Raw genomic sequence first — 18,006 nt, 5'->3', positions numbered from 1 at the left:
GAAACTTGACTGCAGAATTTGTGTTTCCCCTGGTCGGCTCTCGTATAATTCAGATCTCTTTGTCTCAGGTCTCTCTACAGCCTAGTTTGCTGTCTGTTTCCACTTCTTTTTTCTTGAGCCCCTCCCTTTTATACCCTTGTGCACTATCCTGACTTCTCCTCCTGTCTGCTTACTTTGTGCCTTCCAATGCACAATGCAAACTACAGGTAGTGCTGCAGGGCCCACACCCTTTTACTTGCATTACAGAGCAGCTCTGGAGCTGTTACAGTGCCAAGCTGCTGCAAGAAATCAGCTTGAATGCTTCAGGGGCTGGGGCATGGCCAACATGAGACCCACACCGAAGGAGGGTGGGGGTGTTTAATGCAAACTAAGGGTCATCCAAGCACCGCAAAAGGCCGCCATGCCCTGCACGCCCCTTTTCTCTTTTCATATGCAGACGAAGGTTGAAGCCAACTTTGACCCACTGCTTGGATGACATCACCATATGCAAATCAATCTGCGGCAGGCCTTCCCCCAGGAATGCTTGCACTAGTTGTTGCATTTGGTTTGTTGTTTGGGGGTGCTTCAGTATTAGGCAGCCTTCTGCCCTCCCATGTTCATCTGAAAATATGTGTTCTCCCTGCAGTTGTTGTCCCAGATGAGAGTTCCCTTGTGCTGCCTCAGTTGAATCTCCTTTACTTGACAGAGATGTGCCTGAGCAGCGGCCCTCCCCAGCCCTATCCCAAATCATACTTATTTTGCATAGGAGATACCATGGTCATGAAGATTATTCTCCCAGGGTGAGGTTCATTCATTGCATTCTGGGTATGCTGACCCCTGTGATTTCCCCAAATGTGGGTAACTCGACTGCATTATTTGTGGTAGTGGGGGACTGTGTTTGTGTTTTCCTCTGGTCAGCTCTGGTAAAAGTCAGATTTCTTTGTTTCAGATCTTCCTCTAGCCTTGTTCTTCTTTCGAGAGTTCCCTTGTGCTGCCTCAGTTGGATCTCCTTCACTTGACAGGGGGGTGCCCGAGCAGCGACCCTCCCCAGCTCAAGCCCAACTCCTACTTACCTGCCAGGTGAGATACTATGATCATGAAGGTGCTTCTCCCAGGGCAAGGCTCACCCATTGCACTCTGGGTGTGCTGCCCCTGCGATTTCCCCAAATGTGGGAAACTTGACTGCATAATTTGTGTTTCCCCTGGTCGGCTCTCGTATAATTCAGATCTCTTTGTCTCAGGTCTCTCTCCAGCCTAGTTTGCTGTCTGTTTCCACTTCTTTTTTCTTGAGCCCCTCCCTTTTATACCCTTGTGCACTATCCTGACTTCTCCTCCTGTCTGCTTACTTTGTGCCTTCCAATGCACAATGCAAACTACACACCCTTTTACTTGCCTTACAGAGCAGCTCTGGAGCTGTTACAGTGCCAAGCTGCTGTAAGAAATCAGCTTGAATGCTTCAGGGGCTGGGGCATTGGCAACATGAGCCCCACACCGAAGGAGGGTGGGGGTGTTTAATGCGAACTAAGGGTCATCCAAGCGCCGCAAAAGGCCGCCATGCCCTGCATACCCCTTTTCTCTTTTCATATGCAGATGAGGGTTCCAGCCAACTTTGGCCCACTGCTTGGATGACATCACCGTATGCAAATCCGTCTTCTGCAGAACTTCCCCCAGGAATGCTTGTACTAGTTGTTGCATTTGGTTTGTTGTTTGGGGGTGCTTCAGTATTAGGCAGCCTTCTGCCCTCCCATGTTCATCTGAAAATATGTGTTCTCCCTGCAGTTGTTGTCCCCAGATGAGATTTCCCTTGTGCTGCCTCAGTTGAATCTCCTTTACTTGACAGAGATGTGCCTGAGCAGCGGCCCTCCCCAGCCCTATCCCAAATCATACTTATTTTGCATAGGCGATACCATGGTCATGAAGATTGTTCTCCCAGGGTGAGGTTCATTCATTGCATTCTGGGTATGCTGACCCCTGTGATTTCCCCAAATGTGGGAAACTCGACTGCATTATTTGTGGTAGTGGGGGACTGTGTTTGTGCTTTCCTCTGGTCAGCTCTGGTAAAAGTCAGATTTCTTTGTCTCAGATCTTCCTCTAGCCTTGTTCTTCTTTCGAGAGTTCCCTTGTGCTGCCTCAGTTGGATCTCCTTCACTTGACAGGGGGTGCCCGAGCAGCAATCCTCCACAGCTCTAGCCCAACTCCTACTTACCTGCCAGGTGAGATACTATGATCTTCACTGTTAGGGCAATCAGGATGTGGAATTCCCTGCCAGGGAAGGTGGTAATGGCGGACTCTGTAATTGGATTTAAAAAAGGAATGGATACATTTCTGAATGAAAAAGCTATCCAAGGTTATAATACTTAAAATATCAACATGGTTAATCCGGGGGTAACATGAGTTGTAGTAGCTAACTAGTCATAAAACATTATTCAGCAAGTATGTAGAATCATCACAACTTAAAACAGGTTGAACACGATGGGCAATTTGCCTCTATTCAACCTCAAAAACTTTGTTACTATATGTTACTATATTACTATGTTACTGTAGTATACAGAACACCACAATGCAATGAGCAGGGATAGTGAGCACTGATGAGGATACTAGAACTGACACTGAGCAGCAAGATGCAGCACTGGACTATTAGTAATGTACTGTAGTATGCTGAGCACAACAATGCAGCACAAGACAATGAGCAGTGATACTGAGCACTGATGAGGATACTACTGAGAACTGACACTGAGCAGGAGAGACACACTACTAGTATTACTGAGCAGCAATAAGTATCCACTGATACTGAGCACTGATATTGAGATTTCCACTGAGAGAACATAGCCACGTCCTCTCCGCTCTCTCTTCAATGCACGAGTAAAAATGGCGGCAACGCGCAGCTCTTTATATGGAATCCGAATCTCGCGAGAATCCGACAGCGGGATGATGACATTTTCCCTTGTTCAGGTTTTCCGAGTCAGGCGGGAACAACCGAGCCTGCCTCGTACCAGTGTAAACCACGTGGAGTTCGTGGGGAATTCGGTTCTCGGAGAACCGAACCCGCTCCTCTCTACCTTATACCCATCAAATTTTTTTATTTTCAATCTAAGCCCCTGCAGTTTTCTGTAAGCATCTGCTTTGCTATGATGATCAACAAGTCACAAGGGCAAACACTCAGGGCTTGAGGCGTAGATCTTAGGACCAGCTGCTACAAGCATGGCAGAGGTGTCACTATCACTGGTGACACCCAGAGAGGTGGCGAGGGAGATTGTAATGCAGTGCGCGCAGATAAGCAGCGCAATGGTAAAAAGGAGGCATGGTTTCATAGGTAGGGGCGTTGCCTGGTGGCCTGAATCTACATTTTGTTGCTCCGGGTGTCCCGGGGGTTGGGGGCTGCACCGGGGACTAGTGTGTGAGCGGTGCTGGCTCCTGCACAGTGACATGGCATGGCCACTAGAGATGTGCACCGGAAATTTTTCGGGTTTTGTGTTTTGGTTTTGGGTTCGGTTCCGCGGCCGTGTTTTGGGTTCGAACGCGTTTTGGCTAAACCTCACCGAATTTTTTTTGTCGGATTCGGGTGTGTTTTGGATTCGGGTGTTTTTTTCAAAAAACCCTAAAAAACAGCTTAAATCATAGAATTTGGGAGTCATTTTGATCCCAAAGTATTATTAACCTCAATAACCATAATTTCAACTCATTTTCAGTCTATTCTTAACACCTCACACCTCACAATATTATTTTTAGTCCTAAAATTTGCACCGAGGTCGCTGGATGACTAAGCTCAGTGACCCAAGTGGCCGACACAAACACCTGGCCCATCTAGGAGTGGCACTGCAGTGTCACGCATGATGGCCCTTCCAAAAAACACTCCCCAAACAGCACATGACGCAAAGAAAAAAAGAGGCGCAATGAGGTAGCTGTGTGACTAAGCTCAGCGACCCAAGTGGCCGACACAAACACCTGGCCCATCTAGGAGTGGCACTGCAGTGTCACGCAGGATGGCCCTTCCAAAAAACACTCCCCAAACAGCACATGACGCAAAGAAAAAAAGAGGCGCAATGAGGTAGCTGTGTGACTAAGCTCAGCGACCCAAGTGGCCGACACAAACACCTGGCCCATCTAGGAGTGGCACTGCAGTGTCACGCAGGATGGCCCTTCCAAAAACACTCCCCAAACAGCACATGACGCAAAGAAAAAAAGAGGCGCAATGAGGTAGCTGTGTGACTAAGCTCAGCGACCCAAGTGGCCGACACAAACACCTGGCCCATCTAGGAGTGGCACTGCAGTGTCACGCAGGATGGCCCTTCCAAAAAACACTCCCCAAACAGCACATGACGCAAAGAAAAAAAGAGGCGCAATGAGGTAGCTGTGTGACTAAGCTCAGCGACCCAAGTGGACGACACAAACACCTGGCCCATCTAGGAGTGTCACTGCAGTGTCACGCAGGATTGCCCTTCCAAAAAACACTCCCCAAACAGCACATGACGCAAAGAAAAAAAGAGGCGCAATGAGGTAGCTGTGTGACTAAGCTCAGCGACCCAAGTGGCCGACACAAACACCTGGCCCATCTAGGAGTGGCACTGCAGTGTCACGCAGGATGGCCCTTCCAAAAAACACTCCCCAAACAGCACATGATGCAAAGAAAAATAAAAGAAAAAAGAGGTGCAAGGTGGAATTGCCTTGGGCCCTCCCACCCACCCTTATGTTGTATAAACAGGACATGCACACTTTAACCAACCCATCATTTCAGTGACAGGGTCTGCCACACGACTGTGACTGAAATGACGGGTTGGTTTGGACCCCCACCAAAAAAGAAGCAATTAATCTCTCCTTGCACAAACTGGCTCTATAGAGGCAAGATGTCCACCTCATCATCATCCTTCGATTCATCACCGTGTACATCCCCCTCCTCACAGATTATCAATTCGTCCCCACTGGAATCCACCATCTCAGCTCCCTGTGTACTTTGTGGAGGCAATTGCTGCTGGTCAATGTCTCCACGGAGAAATTGATTATAATTCATTTTAATGAACATCATCTTCTCCACATTTTCTGGAAGTAACCTCGTACGCCGATTGCTGACAAGGTGAGCGGCGGCACTAAACACTCTTTCGGAGTACACACTTGTGGGAGGGCAACTTAGGTAGAATAAAGCCAGTTTGTGCAAGGGCCTCCAAATTGCCTCTTTTTCCTGCCAGTATACGTACGGACTGTCTGACGTGCCTAATTGGATGCGGTCACTCATATAATCCTCCACCATTCTTTCAATGGTGAGAGAATCATATGCAGTGACAGTAGACGACATGTCCGTAATCGTTGGCAGGTCCTTCAGTCCGGACCAGATGTCAGCATCAGCAGTCGCTCCAGACTGCCCTGCATCACCGCCAGCGGGTGGGCTCGGAATTCTGAGCCTTTTCCTCGCACCCCCAATTGCGGGAGAATGTGAAGGAGGAGCTGTTGACCGATCAAGTTCCGCTTGACTTGATAATTTTCTCACCAGCAGGTCTTTGAACCCCTGCAGACTTGTGTCTGCCGGAAAGAGAGATACAACGTAGGTTTTAAATCTAGGATCGAGCACGGTGGCCAAAATGTAGTGCTCTGATTTCAACAGATTGACCACCCGTGAATCCTGGTTAAGCGAATGAAGGGCTCCATCCACAAGTCCCACATGCCTAGCGGAATCGCTCTGTCTTAGCTCCTCCTTCAATGTCTCCAGCTTCTTCTGCAAAAGCCTGATGACGGGAATGACCTGACTCAGGCTGGCAGTGTCTGAACTGACTTCACGTGTGGCAAGTTCAAAAGGTTGCAGAACCTTGCACAACGTTGAAATCATTCTCCACTGCGCTTGAGACAGGTGCATTCCACCTCCTATATCGTGGTCAGATGTATAGGCTTGAATGGCCTTTTGCTGCTCCTCCATCCTCTGAAGCATATAGAGGGTTGAATTCCACCTCGTTACCACTTCTTGCTTCAGATGATGGCAGGGCAGGTTCAGGCGTTTTTGGTGTTGCTCCAGTCTTCTGTACGTGGTGCCTGTACGCCGAAAGTGTCCCGCAATTCTTGTGGCCACCGACAGCATCTCTTGCACGCCCCTGTCGTTTTTTAAATAATTCTGCACCACCAAATTCAAGGTATGTGCAAAACATGGGACGTGCTGGAATTTGCCCAGATATAATGCACGCACAATATTGCTGGCGTTGTCCGATGCCACAAATCCACAGGAGAGTCCAATTGGGGTAAGCCATTCTGTGATGATCTTCCTCAGTTGCCGTAAGAGGTTTTCAGCTGTGTGCGTATTCTGGAAAGCGGTGATACAAAGCGTAGCCTGCCTAGGAAAGAGTTGGCGTTTGCGAGATGCTGCTACTGGTGCCGCCGCTGTTGTTCTTGCGGCGGGAGTCAATACATCTACCCAGTGGGCTGTCACAGTCATATAGTCCTGAGTCTGCCCTGCTCCACTTGTCCACATGTCCGTGGTTAAGTGGACATTGGGTACAACTGCATTTTTTAGGACACTGGTGAGTCTTTTTCTGAGGTCTGTGTACATTTTCGGTATCGCCTGCCTAGAGAAATGGAACCTAGATGGTATTTGGTACCGGGGACACAGTACCTCAATCAAGTCTATAGTTGGCTCTGAAGTAATGATGGATACCGGAACCACGTTTCTCACTGCCCAGGAAGCCAAGGCCTCAGTTATCCGCTTTGCAGCAGGATGACTGCTGTGATATTTCATCTTCCTTGCAAAGGACTGTTGGACAGTCAATTGCTTGGTGGAAGTAGTAAAAGTGGTCTTACGACTTCCCCTCTGGGATGACCATCGACTCCCAGCAGCAACAACAGCAGCGCCAGCAGCAGTAGGCGTTACACTCAAGGATGCATCGGAGGAATCCCAGGCAGGAGAGAACTCGTCAGAATTGCCAGTGACATGGCCTGCAGGACTATTGGCATTCCTGGGGAAGGAGGAAATTGACACTGAGGGAGTTGGTGGGGTGGTTTGCGTGAGCTTGGTTACAAGAGGAAGGGATTTACTGGTCAGTGGACTGCTTCCGCTGTCGCCCAAAGTTTTTGAACTTGTCACTGACTTATGATGAATGCGCTGCAGGTGACGTATAAGGGAGGATGTTCCGAGGTGGTTAACGTCCTTACCCCTACTTATTACAGCTTGACAAAGGCAACACACGGCTTGACACCTGTTGTCCGCATTTCTGTTGAAATACTTCCACACCGAAGAGCTGATTTTTTTGGTATTTTCACCAGGCATGTCAATGGCCATATTCCTCCCACGGACAACAGGTGTCTCGCCGGGTGCCTGACTTAAACAAACCAACTCACCATCAGAATCCTCCTTGTCAATTTCCTCCCCAGCGCCAGCAACACCCATATCCTCCTCATCCTGGTGTACTTCAACACTGACATCTTCAATCTGACTATCAGGAACTGGACTGCGGGTGCTCCTTCCAGCACTTGCAGGGGGCATGCAAATGGTGGAAGGTGCATGCTCTTCACGTCCAGTGTTGGGAAGGTCAGGCATCGCAACCGACACAATTGGACTCTCCTTGTGGATTTGTGATTTTGAAGAACGCACAGTTCTTTGCTGTGCTTTTGCCAGCTTAAGTCTTTTCATTTTTCTAGCGAGAGGCTGAGTGCTTCCATCCTCATGTGAAGCTGAACCACTAGCCATGAACATAGGCCAGGGCCTCAGCCGTTCCTTGCCACTCCGTGTGGTAAATGGCATATTGGCAAGTTTACGCTTCTCCTCCGACGATTTTTATTTAGATTTTTGAGTCCTTTTTTTACTGATCTTTTGTGTTTTGGATTTTACATGCTCTGTACTATGACATTGGGCATCGGCCTTGGCAGACGACGTTGATGGAATTTCATCGTCTCGGCCATGACTAGTGGCAGCAGCTTCAGCACGAGGTGGAAGTGGATCTTGATCTTTCCCTATTTTTGGAACCTCAACATTTTTGTTCTCCATATTTTAATAGGCACAACTAAAAGGCACCTCAGGTAAACAATGGAGATGGATGGATACTAGTATACTTATGGATGACGAGTGACTGACGACACAGAGGTAGCTACAGCCGTGGACTACCGTACTGCGTCTGCTAGTATAGAGATGATAATTAATGATATAAAAAAAATATATATATAACTACTGTAGGTATATATAATATAATGACGGACCTGGTGGACACTGTCAGCAGACTGCTAAACTACTAGTATGAAGAAGATAGAAAAAAACTTCCACCACAGGTAGGTAGGTATACAATTATGGACGAGCACTGACGACACAGAGATAGCCACAGCCGTGGACTACCGTACTGCGTCTGCTAGTATAGAGATGATAATTAATGATATAAAAAAAAATATATATAACTACTGTAGGTATATATAATATAATGACGGACCTGGTGGACACTGTCAGCAGACTGCTAAACTACTAGTATGAAGAAGATAGAAAAAAAAACCCACCACAGTTAGGTATACAATTATGGACGAGTGACGACACAGAGGTAGGTACAGCCGTGAACTACCGTACTGCGTCTGCTAGTATAGATAATATACTAAATATATTACTACTGTAGGTATATAATATAATGACGGACCTGGTGGACACTGTCAGCAGACTCCTAAACTACTAGTATGAAGAAGATAGAAAAAAAAAACCCACCACAGGTAGGTATACAATTATGGACGAGCACTGACGACACAGAGGTAGGTACAGCCGTGGACTACCGTACTGCGTCTGCTAGTATAGATAATATAATAAATATATTACTACTGTAGGTATATAATATAATGACGGACCTGGTGGACACTGTCAGCAGACTGCTAAACTACTAGTATGAAGAAGATAAAAAAAAAACCCACCACAGGTAGGTAGGTATACAATTATGGACGAGCACTGACGACACAGAGATAGCCACAGCCGTGGACTACCGTACTGCGTCTGCTAGTATAGATAATATAATAAATATATTACTACTGTAGGTATATAATATAATGATGGACCTGGTGGACACTGTCAGTAGACTCCTAAACTACTAGTATGAAGAAGATAGAAAAAAAAAACCCACCACAGGTAGGTAGGTATACAATTATGGACGAGCACTGACGACACAGAGATAGCCACAGCCGTGGACTACCGTACTGCGTCTGCTAATATAGAGATGATAAAGATGAAAAAAAAAATATAACACTACTGCAGATAAATATTTATATAATATATGTATGACGGACCTGCTGGACACTGTCAGCAGAATGCGTTTATAGAATAAAAAAAAAACACCACAGGAGTGTTTAACTTTTTCAGGCAGACAATATACTGGTGGTCACACTGGCAGCAAAAGTGTTCACTGTACTCCTGCTATAACTGCTCCCCAGTCTCCCCCACAATTAAGCTGTGTGAGCAGTGAGCACTCAGCACAGTCAGATATACATAGATGATATATCATGCAGCACACTGAGGCTGAGCACAGATATGGTATGTGTATCGTTTTTTTTCAGGCAGAGAACGGATTATAAATAATAAAACTGGTGGTCACTATCAGCAAAACTCTACACTACTGAGTACTCCTGACAAGTTCAACTGCTCCCCAAATTAGTAGTAATTCAAATGTCACTCGTCTCTATCTTCTAATCTAAACGGAGAGGACGCCAGCCACGTCCTCTCCCTATCAATCTCAATGCATGTGTGAAAATGGCGGCGACGCGCGGCTCCTTATATAGAATCCAAGTCTCGTGAGAATCCGACAGCGGGATGATGACGTTCGGGCGCGCTCGGGTTAACCGAGCAAGGCGGGAGGATCCGAGTCTGCTCGGACCCGTGCAAAAAAGGGTGAAGTTCGGGCGGGTTCGGATTCCGAGGAACCGAACCCGCTCATCTCTTATGGCCACCCAGCATGACGCCTCCCTTCTTGACCATGCTGTAATTGCAGTCGCACTGCAGTTCAGCGTGATCATAAAAAATGGTGTAGCCTCCTGCTGGTGCAGACTGTATGTGCGCGCAGGAAGCCGCCACCATTTTTGTGATCACAGCGGCTGAATGTGATGTCATACAGCCGCTGTGACCACGCCCCCTGTGTCTCCTCCATTGCAGACCCCATTTTGAAGCCTTGCCCCCGCACCGCTCCATCCCTGACTTGGAAATGGAGTGTTGCTGACCCCCCTCTCCCCCCCTGCCCCGATTGACAGGCAGAGGCGATCGCATTCTCTGCGGGGTGCCGCAGAAAATGCAGGCACATGCGTATGCTCTTAGCAATTTTTGCAGTTGGATCACTTATTGTGATTGCAATCCAACCTGAATCAGGCCCTATTACCTATCACAATGCGCTGCGGGCAGTACAAAATTGGTTTAATATAGGAGAAAAACCCCCAGACCTGTGCTCCTTAACTGTACCTGGTGGCTAGTGGAGCGGCTGCCCAGTAATCAGTGTCCACGCCAGTGCGCACACGGTCCACCCCCTACGGCCACGCTCCCCTTCATCAGCGGCCTCGTGATCCGGAAGGGCGGTGTGTGTGTGACTGACCTTAGGAAGAAACCGGAGCCTCCGCTGCAGTGACCCAGCAACCAGGGCACGGGAGTATACAGCGCCGCTGGGAGTGATGAAGCTGCAGTAAAGATGTCTATTAGACCTAGCCTGCTGCAGCCCTTGTAGATTCTCATAAAACAAGTTCTTCTTTTCTTGTCAAAATGAATAGCTAAGAATAGGCTGCCTGAGGCAGGCCCCTGTTAAGTGGCCTGCTACTGAAGGCACCAACTACAAACTGAGCTCCCTGTTCATGGAAGCGGGGTTATAGAGGAGGATGCACTGAGCATCTTGGGAACAGTCAAAAGCTTTGAGCCGGTTGGTGCCTCAGATCAAGATCCTACTCTACACCCCAATGTGAATCCTTGTGGAGTCCTGTGTACCCCACAGAAGAAATTAATGTGTCACACCCATTGGCAGCAACCTTAGAATAGCTGCTGATGGGCACAATTGAGAAAGGAAGGGGGGGGGGGGACATTTGAATCCAGCACATAGATGCAATTCAAATATGTAATTTGTACCTTCCTATTTTAAAATATAATGGATGAACTTCACCCTGTGAGAACAATCTTCATGATCAAGAGATCTCATATGCAAAATAAGTATGAGTTGGGATAGGGCTGGGGAGGGTGGCTGCTCGGCCCCTCCCCCGTCAAGTTAAGGAGATTCAACTGAGGAAGCACAAGGGAACTCTCGTCTGGGGACAACAACTGCAGGGAGACCACATCTTTTCAGATGAACATGGGAGGGCGGAAGGCTGCCTAATACTGAAGCACCATCAAATATCAAACCATATGCAACAACTAGTACAAGCATTCCTGGGGGAAGGTCTGCAGCAGACGGATTTGCATACGGTGATGTCATCCAAGCAGTGGGCCAAAGTTGGCTGGAACCCTCATTTGCATATGAAAATAGAAAAGGGGCATGCAGGGCATGGCGGCCTTTTGCGGTGCTTGGATGACCCCTAGTTCGCATTAAACACCCCCACCCTCCTTTGGTGTGGGGCTCATGTTGGCTATGCCCCAGCCCCTGAAGCATTCAAGCTGATTTCTTGCAGCAGCTGGGCACTGTAACAGCTCCAGAGCTGCTCTGTAAGGCAACTAAAAGGGTGTGGGCCCTGCAGCACTACCTGTAGTTCGCATTGTGTGTTGGAAGGCACAAAGTAAGCAGACGGGAGAAGTCAGGATAGTGCGCAAGGGCATAGAAGGCAGTGGCTCCAGAAAAGAGAAGTGGAAACAGACAGCAAACTAGGCTGGAGAGAGACCTGAGACAAAGAGATCTGAATTATACGAGAGCCGACCAGGGGAAACACAAATTATGCAATCAAGTTTCCCACATTTGGGGAAATCGCAGGAGCAGCACACCCAGAGTGCAATGGGTGAGCCTTGCCCTTGGAGAAGCACCTTCATGATCATAGTATCTCACCTGGCAGGTAAGTAGGAGTTGGGCTAGAGCTGGGGAGGGTCACTGCTCGGGCACCCCCCTGTCAAGTGAAGGAGATCCAACTGAGGCAGCACAAGGGTACTCTCGAAAGAAGAACAAGGCTAGAGGAATATATGAGACAAAGAAATCTGACTTTTACCAGAGCTGACCAGAGGAAAACACAAACACAGTCCCCCACTACCACAAAAAATGCAGGCGAGTTTCCCACATTTGGGGAAATCACAGGGGTCAGCATACCCAGAATGCAATGAATGAACCTCACCCTGGGAGAACAATCTTCATGACCATGGTATCTCCTATGCAAAATAAGTATGATTTGGGATAGGGCTGGGGAGGGCCGCTGCTCAGGCACATCTCTGTCAAGTAAAGGAGATTCAACTGAGGCAGCACAAGGGAACTCTCATCTGGGGACAACAACTGCAGGGAGAACACATATTTTCAGATGAACATGGGAGGGAAGAAGGGAATTCCACATCCTGATTGCCCTAACAGTGAAGAAACCTTTCCTCCATTGCGTTCTGAACTTTCCTCCAGTCGCAGCGAGTGACCACGTGTTCTTTTAATAAATAATTCCTCTGATAACTCTTTGTTATGTATCTTTACATATTTGAAGATATTAATAATATCTCCTCTTAGGCACCTCTTTTCTAGTGTATAAATATTCAGCCTAGTAAGTCTTTCCTTATAGTCCAGTACTTTAAGGCCTTTAATCAATTTAGTCTTCAGGATCTCTGACACTTCCATGAGCAGCAGAGTAGTGCAATGGAAGCATGCTGGGCCCATAACCCAGAGGTCGATTGATCGAAACTATCCTCTGCTATGTGCATTTTTTTTTTTATAATTAAAGTAATCAAAAACTGGGATTGATATTTTGGCACTTTTATTTTTACTTAAAGTACAATAACTTTTATCATTTTAATTTGTTTTAATAGTATATTGACAGCATTGTTTTCTTTAAAAAATCCACTTAATTTTCTTTACCCTATTACTGAAATGGTAATTGACAAAAACAAACTACATTGTCACCAGAAGAGCAATGCAAAATGTACAAGTGATATATGAAAATCATCTTCCATCTTGAATTTCAATGATGCATTGGGACAACAATTTGTGAGAAACATCTTCACCCATAAAGAAAGATTTTCTTAATTCCTTACCTGTGTGCTGATTAGATATCACCTTGTTTTCACATTAAACAGACTTCCCCATGAGGAAGCAGCAAGGATGCAGTGACGTTTCCTGGTGTCAACCTGTATTATTTCAGTAGACATTGAAATGAGGATGCATCTTTGATGCCTTTCCAATGAAGCAAGTTTAATTCAGTAATAGGTGAAAAACCATTCCTACAAAGGTGTTAATCAGAGACTTGGCTTTGTGGACACTTTTCAGAGAGCAAATTTGTTAGCATAAACATAAAATCAGAAAATGAAGAGCTGTTTAATCACTCAATTGGACTTTTCTGCCAGCATAATTTTTTTTCTCTGCAACTCACTGCTAAATTGTGCTTCCTAGCTGTTTTTTTATAAAATCACTTAATCAAATCTAACTCTGATTACATCAGAGAAGGCCAGGTACCCTACACCATAAGGGGGGTTTTTGAAATTTTGACTTGTCTACTTAAAGATCACCAAAATCTGATTACAAGTTCAATTACATCCCTGGGTGGGATTGAACCACCAACCTTTTGGTTAATAGCCAAACATGCTAACCGATTGCGCCACAGAGACACCTTGCGAAAGTCAATACTGACAAAGGCTAATAAGCATTCATCTAGAACGTTTCCTAGAAAAACTTTAAAAAGTCAATAATCTGGAGAATTTTTGTAAGAAACACATTGGTACTTTCCCATGATGAGTGAGTGCTTCAGGATTTCTTGCACTTACATGGGCTATTAACCAAAAGGTTGGTGGTTCAATCCCACCCAGGGATGTAATTGACCTTGTCATCAGATTTTGGTGATCTTTAAGTAGACAAGTCAAAATTTCAAACCCCCTCTTATGGTGTAGGGTACCTGGCCTTCTCTGACGTAATCAGAGTTAGATTTAATTAAGTGATTTTATAAAAAACAGCTAGGAAGCACAATTTAGCAGTGGGTTGCAGAGAAAAAAATAACATTTTAAACCTACCGGTAATTTTTTTTTCTCGTAGTCCGTAGAGGATGATGGGGACTCCGTAAGGACCATGGGGGATAGACGGGCTCCGCAGCAGACATGGGCACTTTAAGAAAGACTTTAGATCTGGGTGTGCACTGGCTCCTCCCTCTATGCCCCTCCTCCATACCTCAGTTAGAGAAACTGTGCCCAGAGGAGACGGACAGTACGAGGAAAGGATTTTTGTTAATCCAAGGTCAAGATTCATACCAGCCACACCAATCACACCGTATAACTTGTGATATACTACCCAGTTAACAGTATGAAAACAACATAGCATCAGTCCAAGACCGATGAAAACTAACATATAACCCTTATGTAAGCAATAACTATATACAAGTCTTGCAGAAGTAGACCGCACTTGGGACGGGCACCCAGCATCCTCTACGGACTACGAGAAAAAGATTTACCGGTAGGTTTAAAATCTTATTTTCTCTTACGTCCTAGAGGATGCTGGGGACTCCGTAAGGACCATGGGGATAATACCAAAGCTCCCAAACGGGCAGGAGAGTGCGGATGACTTTGCAGCACCGATTGAGCAAACAGGAGGTCCTCCTCAGCCAGGGTATCAAACTTATAGAACTTTGCAAAGGTGTTTGAACCAATTTTGACCCACTGCTTGGATGACATCACCATATGCAAATCCATCTGCGGCAGGCCTTCCCCCAGGAATGCTTGCACTAGTTGTTGCATTTGGTTTGTTGTTTGGGGGTGCTTCAGTATTAGGCAGCCTTCTGCCCTCCCATGTTCATCTGAAAATATGTGTTCTCCCTGCAGTTGTTGTCCCCAGATGAGAGTTCCCTTGTGCTGCCTCAGTTGAATCTCCTTTACTTGACAGAGATGTGCCTGAGCAGCGGCCCTCCCCAGCCCTATCCCAAATCATACTTATTTTGCATAGGAGATACCATGGTCATGAAGATTGTTCTCCCAGGGTTAGGTTAATTCATTGCATTCTGGGTATGCTGACCCCTGTGATTTCCCCAAATGTGGGAAACTCAACTGCATTATTTGTGGTAGTGGGGGACTGTGTTTGTGCTTTCCTCTGGTCAGCTCTGGTAAAAGTCAGATTTCTTTGTCTCAGATCTTCCTCTAGCCTTGTTCTTCTTTCGAGAGTTCCCTTGTGCTGCCTCAGTTGGATCTCCTTCACTTGACAGGGGGGTGCCCGAGCAGCGACCCTCCCCAGCTCTAGCCCAACTCCTACTTACCTGCCAGGTAAGATACTATGATCATGAAGATGCTTCTCCCAGGGCAAGGCTCACCCATTGCACTCTGGGTGTGCTGCCCCTGCGATTTCCCCAAATGTGGGAAACTTGACTGCATAATTTGTGTTTCCCCTGGTCGGCTCTCATATAATTCAGATCTCTTTGTCTCAGGTCTCTCTCCAGCCTAGTTTGCTGTCTGTTTCCACTTCTTTTTTCTTGAGCCCCTCCCTTCTATACCCTTGTGCACTATCCTGACTTCTCCCGTCTGCTTACTTTGTGCCTTCCAACGCACAATACAAACTACAGGTAGTGCTGCAGGGCCCACACCCTTTTACTTGCTTTACAGAGCAGCTCTGGAGCTGTTACAGTGCCCAGCTGCTGCAAGAAATCAGCTTGAATGCTTCAGGGGCTGGGGCATAGCCAACATGAGCCCCACACCGAAGGAGGGTGGAGGTGTTTAATGCGAACTAGGGGTCATCCAAGCGCCGCAAAAGGCCGCCATGCCCTGCACACCCCTTTATTCTTTTCATATGCAGACGAGGGTTGAAGCCAACTTTGACCCACTGCTTGGATGACATCACCATATTCAAATCCATCTGCTGCAGGCCTTCCCCCAGGAATGCTTGCACTAGTTGTTGCATTTGGTTTGTTGTTTGGGGGTGCTTCAGTATTAGGCAGCCTTCTGCCCTCCCATGTTCATCTGAAAATATGTGTTCTCCCTGCAGTTGTTGTCCCCAGATGAGAGTTCCCTTGTGCTGCCTCAGTTGAATCTCCTTTACTTGACAGAGATGTGCCTGAGCAGCGGCCCTCCCCAGCCCTATCCCAAATCATACTTATTTTGCATAGGAGATACCATGGTCATGAAGATTGTTCTCCCAGGGTTAGGTTCATTCATTGCATTCTGGGTATGCTGACCCCTGTGATTTCCCCAAATGTGGGAAACTCAACTGCATTATTTGTGGTAGTGGGGGACTGTGTTTGTGCTTTCCTCTGGTCAGCTCTGGTAAAAGTCAGATTTCTTTGTCTCAGATCTTCCTCTAGCCTTGTTCTTCTTTCGAGAGTTCCCTTTTGCTGCCTCAGTTGGATCTCCTTCACTTGACAGGGGGGTGCCCGAGCAGCGACCCTCGCCAGCTCTAGCCCAACTCCTACTTACCTGCCAGGTGAGATACTATGATCATGAAGATGCTTCTCCCAGGGCAAGGCTCACCCATTGCACTCTGGCTGTGCTGCCCCTGCGATTTCCCCAAATGTGGGAAACTTGACTGCATAATTTGTGTTTCCCCTGGTCGGCTCTCATATAATTCAGATCTCTTTGTCTCAGGTCTCTCTCCAGCCTAGTTTGCTGTCTGTTTCCACTTCTTTTTTCTTGAGCCCCTCCCTTCTATACCCTTGTGCACTATCCTGACTTCTCCCATCTGCTTACTTTGTGCCTTCCAACGCACAATGCAAACTACAGGTAGTGCTGCAGGGCCCACACCCTTTTACTTGCTTTACAGAGCAGCTCTGGAGCTGTTACAGTGCCCAGCTGCTGCAAGAAATCAGCTTGAATGCTTCAGGGGCTGGGGCATAGCCAACATGAGCCCCACACCGAAGGAGGGTGGAGGTGTTTAATGCGAACTAGGGGTCATCCAAGCGCCGCAAAAGGCCGCCATGCCCTGCACACCCCTTTTTTCTTTTCATATGCAGACGAGGGTTGAAGCCAACTTTGACCCACTGCTTGGATGACATCACCATATGCAAATCCATCTGCTGCAGGCCTTCCCCCAGGAATGCTTGCACTAGTAGTTGCATTTGGTTCGTTGTTTGGGGGTGCTTCAGTTTTAGGCAGCCTTCTGCCCTCCCATGTTCATCTGAAAATATGTGTTCTCCCTGCAGTTGTTGTCCCCAGATGAGAGTTCCCTTGTGCTGCCTCAGTTGAATCTCCTTTACTTGACAGAGATGTGCCTGAGCAGCGGCCCTCCCCAGCCCTATCCCAAATCATACTTATTTTGCATAGGAGATACCTTGGTCATGAAGATTGTTCTCCCAGGGTGAGGTTCATTCATTGCATTCTGGGTATGCTGACCCCTGTGATTTCCCCAAATGTGGGAAACTCGACTGCATTATTTGTGGTAGTGGGGGACTGTGTTTGTGCTTTCCTCTGGTCAGCTCTGGTAAAAGTCAGATTTCTTTGTCTCAGATCTTCCTCTAGCCTTGTTCTTCTTTCGAGAGTTCCCTTGTGCTGCCTCAGTTGGATCTCCTTCACTTGACAGGGGGTGCCCAAGCAGCAATCCTCCACAGCTCTAGCCCAACTCCTACTTACCTGCCAGGTGAGATACTATGATCTTCACTGTTAGGGCAATCAGGATGTGGAATTCCCTGCCAGGGAAGGTGGTAATGGCGGACTCTGTAATTGGATTTAAAAAAGGAATGGATACATTTCTGAATGAAAAAGCTATCCAAGGTTATAATACTTAAAATATCAACATGGTTAATCCGGGGGTAACATGAGTTGTAGTAGTTAACTAGTCATAAAACATTATTCAGCAAGTATGTAGAATCATCACAACTTAAAACAGGTTGAACACGATGGGCAATTTGCCTCTTTTCAACCTCAAAAACTATATTACTATATGTTACTATATTACTATGTTACTGTAGTATACAGAACACCACAATGTAATGAGCAGTGATAGTGAGCACTGATGAGGATACTAGAACTGACACTGAGCAGCAAGA

At 46.9% G+C, this 18,006-nt stretch overlaps 9 non-coding genes and 2 pseudogenes across 9 annotated transcripts; 8 read left to right on the top strand and 3 right to left on the bottom strand.

Annotated features, from left to right (window-relative positions):
- The first annotated feature begins 728 nt into the window (after positions 1-728).
- On the top strand, positions 729-892 carry LOC135045983 (U1 spliceosomal RNA). The gene has a single exon (XR_010238361.1). It is a non-coding gene; the product is annotated as a U1 spliceosomal RNA (small nuclear RNA).
- Positions 893-1,044: 152 nt separating this feature from the next.
- LOC135045891 (U1 spliceosomal RNA) lies at positions 1,045-1,207 on the top strand. Its single transcript, XR_010238286.1, has one exon. It is a non-coding gene; the product is annotated as a U1 spliceosomal RNA (small nuclear RNA).
- A 655-nt stretch (positions 1,208-1,862) lies between these two features.
- Positions 1,863-2,026, top strand: LOC135045966 (U1 spliceosomal RNA). Its single transcript, XR_010238344.1, has one exon. It is a non-coding gene; the product is annotated as a U1 spliceosomal RNA (small nuclear RNA).
- A 9,744-nt stretch (positions 2,027-11,770) lies between these two features.
- LOC135045923 (U1 spliceosomal RNA) lies at positions 11,771-11,933 on the bottom strand. The gene has a single exon (XR_010238309.1). It is a non-coding gene; the product is annotated as a U1 spliceosomal RNA (small nuclear RNA).
- Positions 11,934-12,085: 152 nt separating this feature from the next.
- Positions 12,086-12,249, bottom strand: LOC135045980 (U1 spliceosomal RNA). The gene has a single exon (XR_010238358.1). It is a non-coding gene; the product is annotated as a U1 spliceosomal RNA (small nuclear RNA).
- Positions 12,250-13,589: 1,340 nt separating this feature from the next.
- Positions 13,590-13,663, bottom strand: TRNAN-AUU (transfer RNA asparagine (anticodon AUU)). Its single transcript has one exon. It is a non-coding gene; the product is annotated as a tRNA-Asn (tRNA).
- Positions 13,664-14,967: 1,304 nt separating this feature from the next.
- LOC135045951 (U1 spliceosomal RNA) lies at positions 14,968-15,131 on the top strand. The gene has a single exon (XR_010238330.1). It is a non-coding gene; the product is annotated as a U1 spliceosomal RNA (small nuclear RNA).
- Positions 15,132-15,283: 152 nt separating this feature from the next.
- Positions 15,284-15,425, top strand: LOC135045924 (U1 spliceosomal RNA; annotated as a pseudogene).
- A 692-nt stretch (positions 15,426-16,117) lies between these two features.
- LOC135045949 (U1 spliceosomal RNA) lies at positions 16,118-16,281 on the top strand. Its single transcript, XR_010238328.1, has one exon. It is a non-coding gene; the product is annotated as a U1 spliceosomal RNA (small nuclear RNA).
- Positions 16,282-16,433: 152 nt separating this feature from the next.
- Positions 16,434-16,575, top strand: LOC135045922 (U1 spliceosomal RNA; annotated as a pseudogene).
- A 692-nt stretch (positions 16,576-17,267) lies between these two features.
- LOC135045959 (U1 spliceosomal RNA) lies at positions 17,268-17,431 on the top strand. The gene has a single exon (XR_010238338.1). It is a non-coding gene; the product is annotated as a U1 spliceosomal RNA (small nuclear RNA).
- Positions 17,432-18,006: the final 575 nt, after the last annotated feature.

Source organism: Pseudophryne corroboree, unplaced genomic scaffold (genome assembly GCF_028390025.1).
Source record: "Pseudophryne corroboree isolate aPseCor3 unplaced genomic scaffold, aPseCor3.hap2 scaffold_914, whole genome shotgun sequence".
Lineage (NCBI taxonomy): Eukaryota > Metazoa > Chordata > Amphibia > Anura > Myobatrachidae > Pseudophryne > Pseudophryne corroboree.
This window is presented reverse-complemented; position numbering and strand designations above follow the sequence as displayed.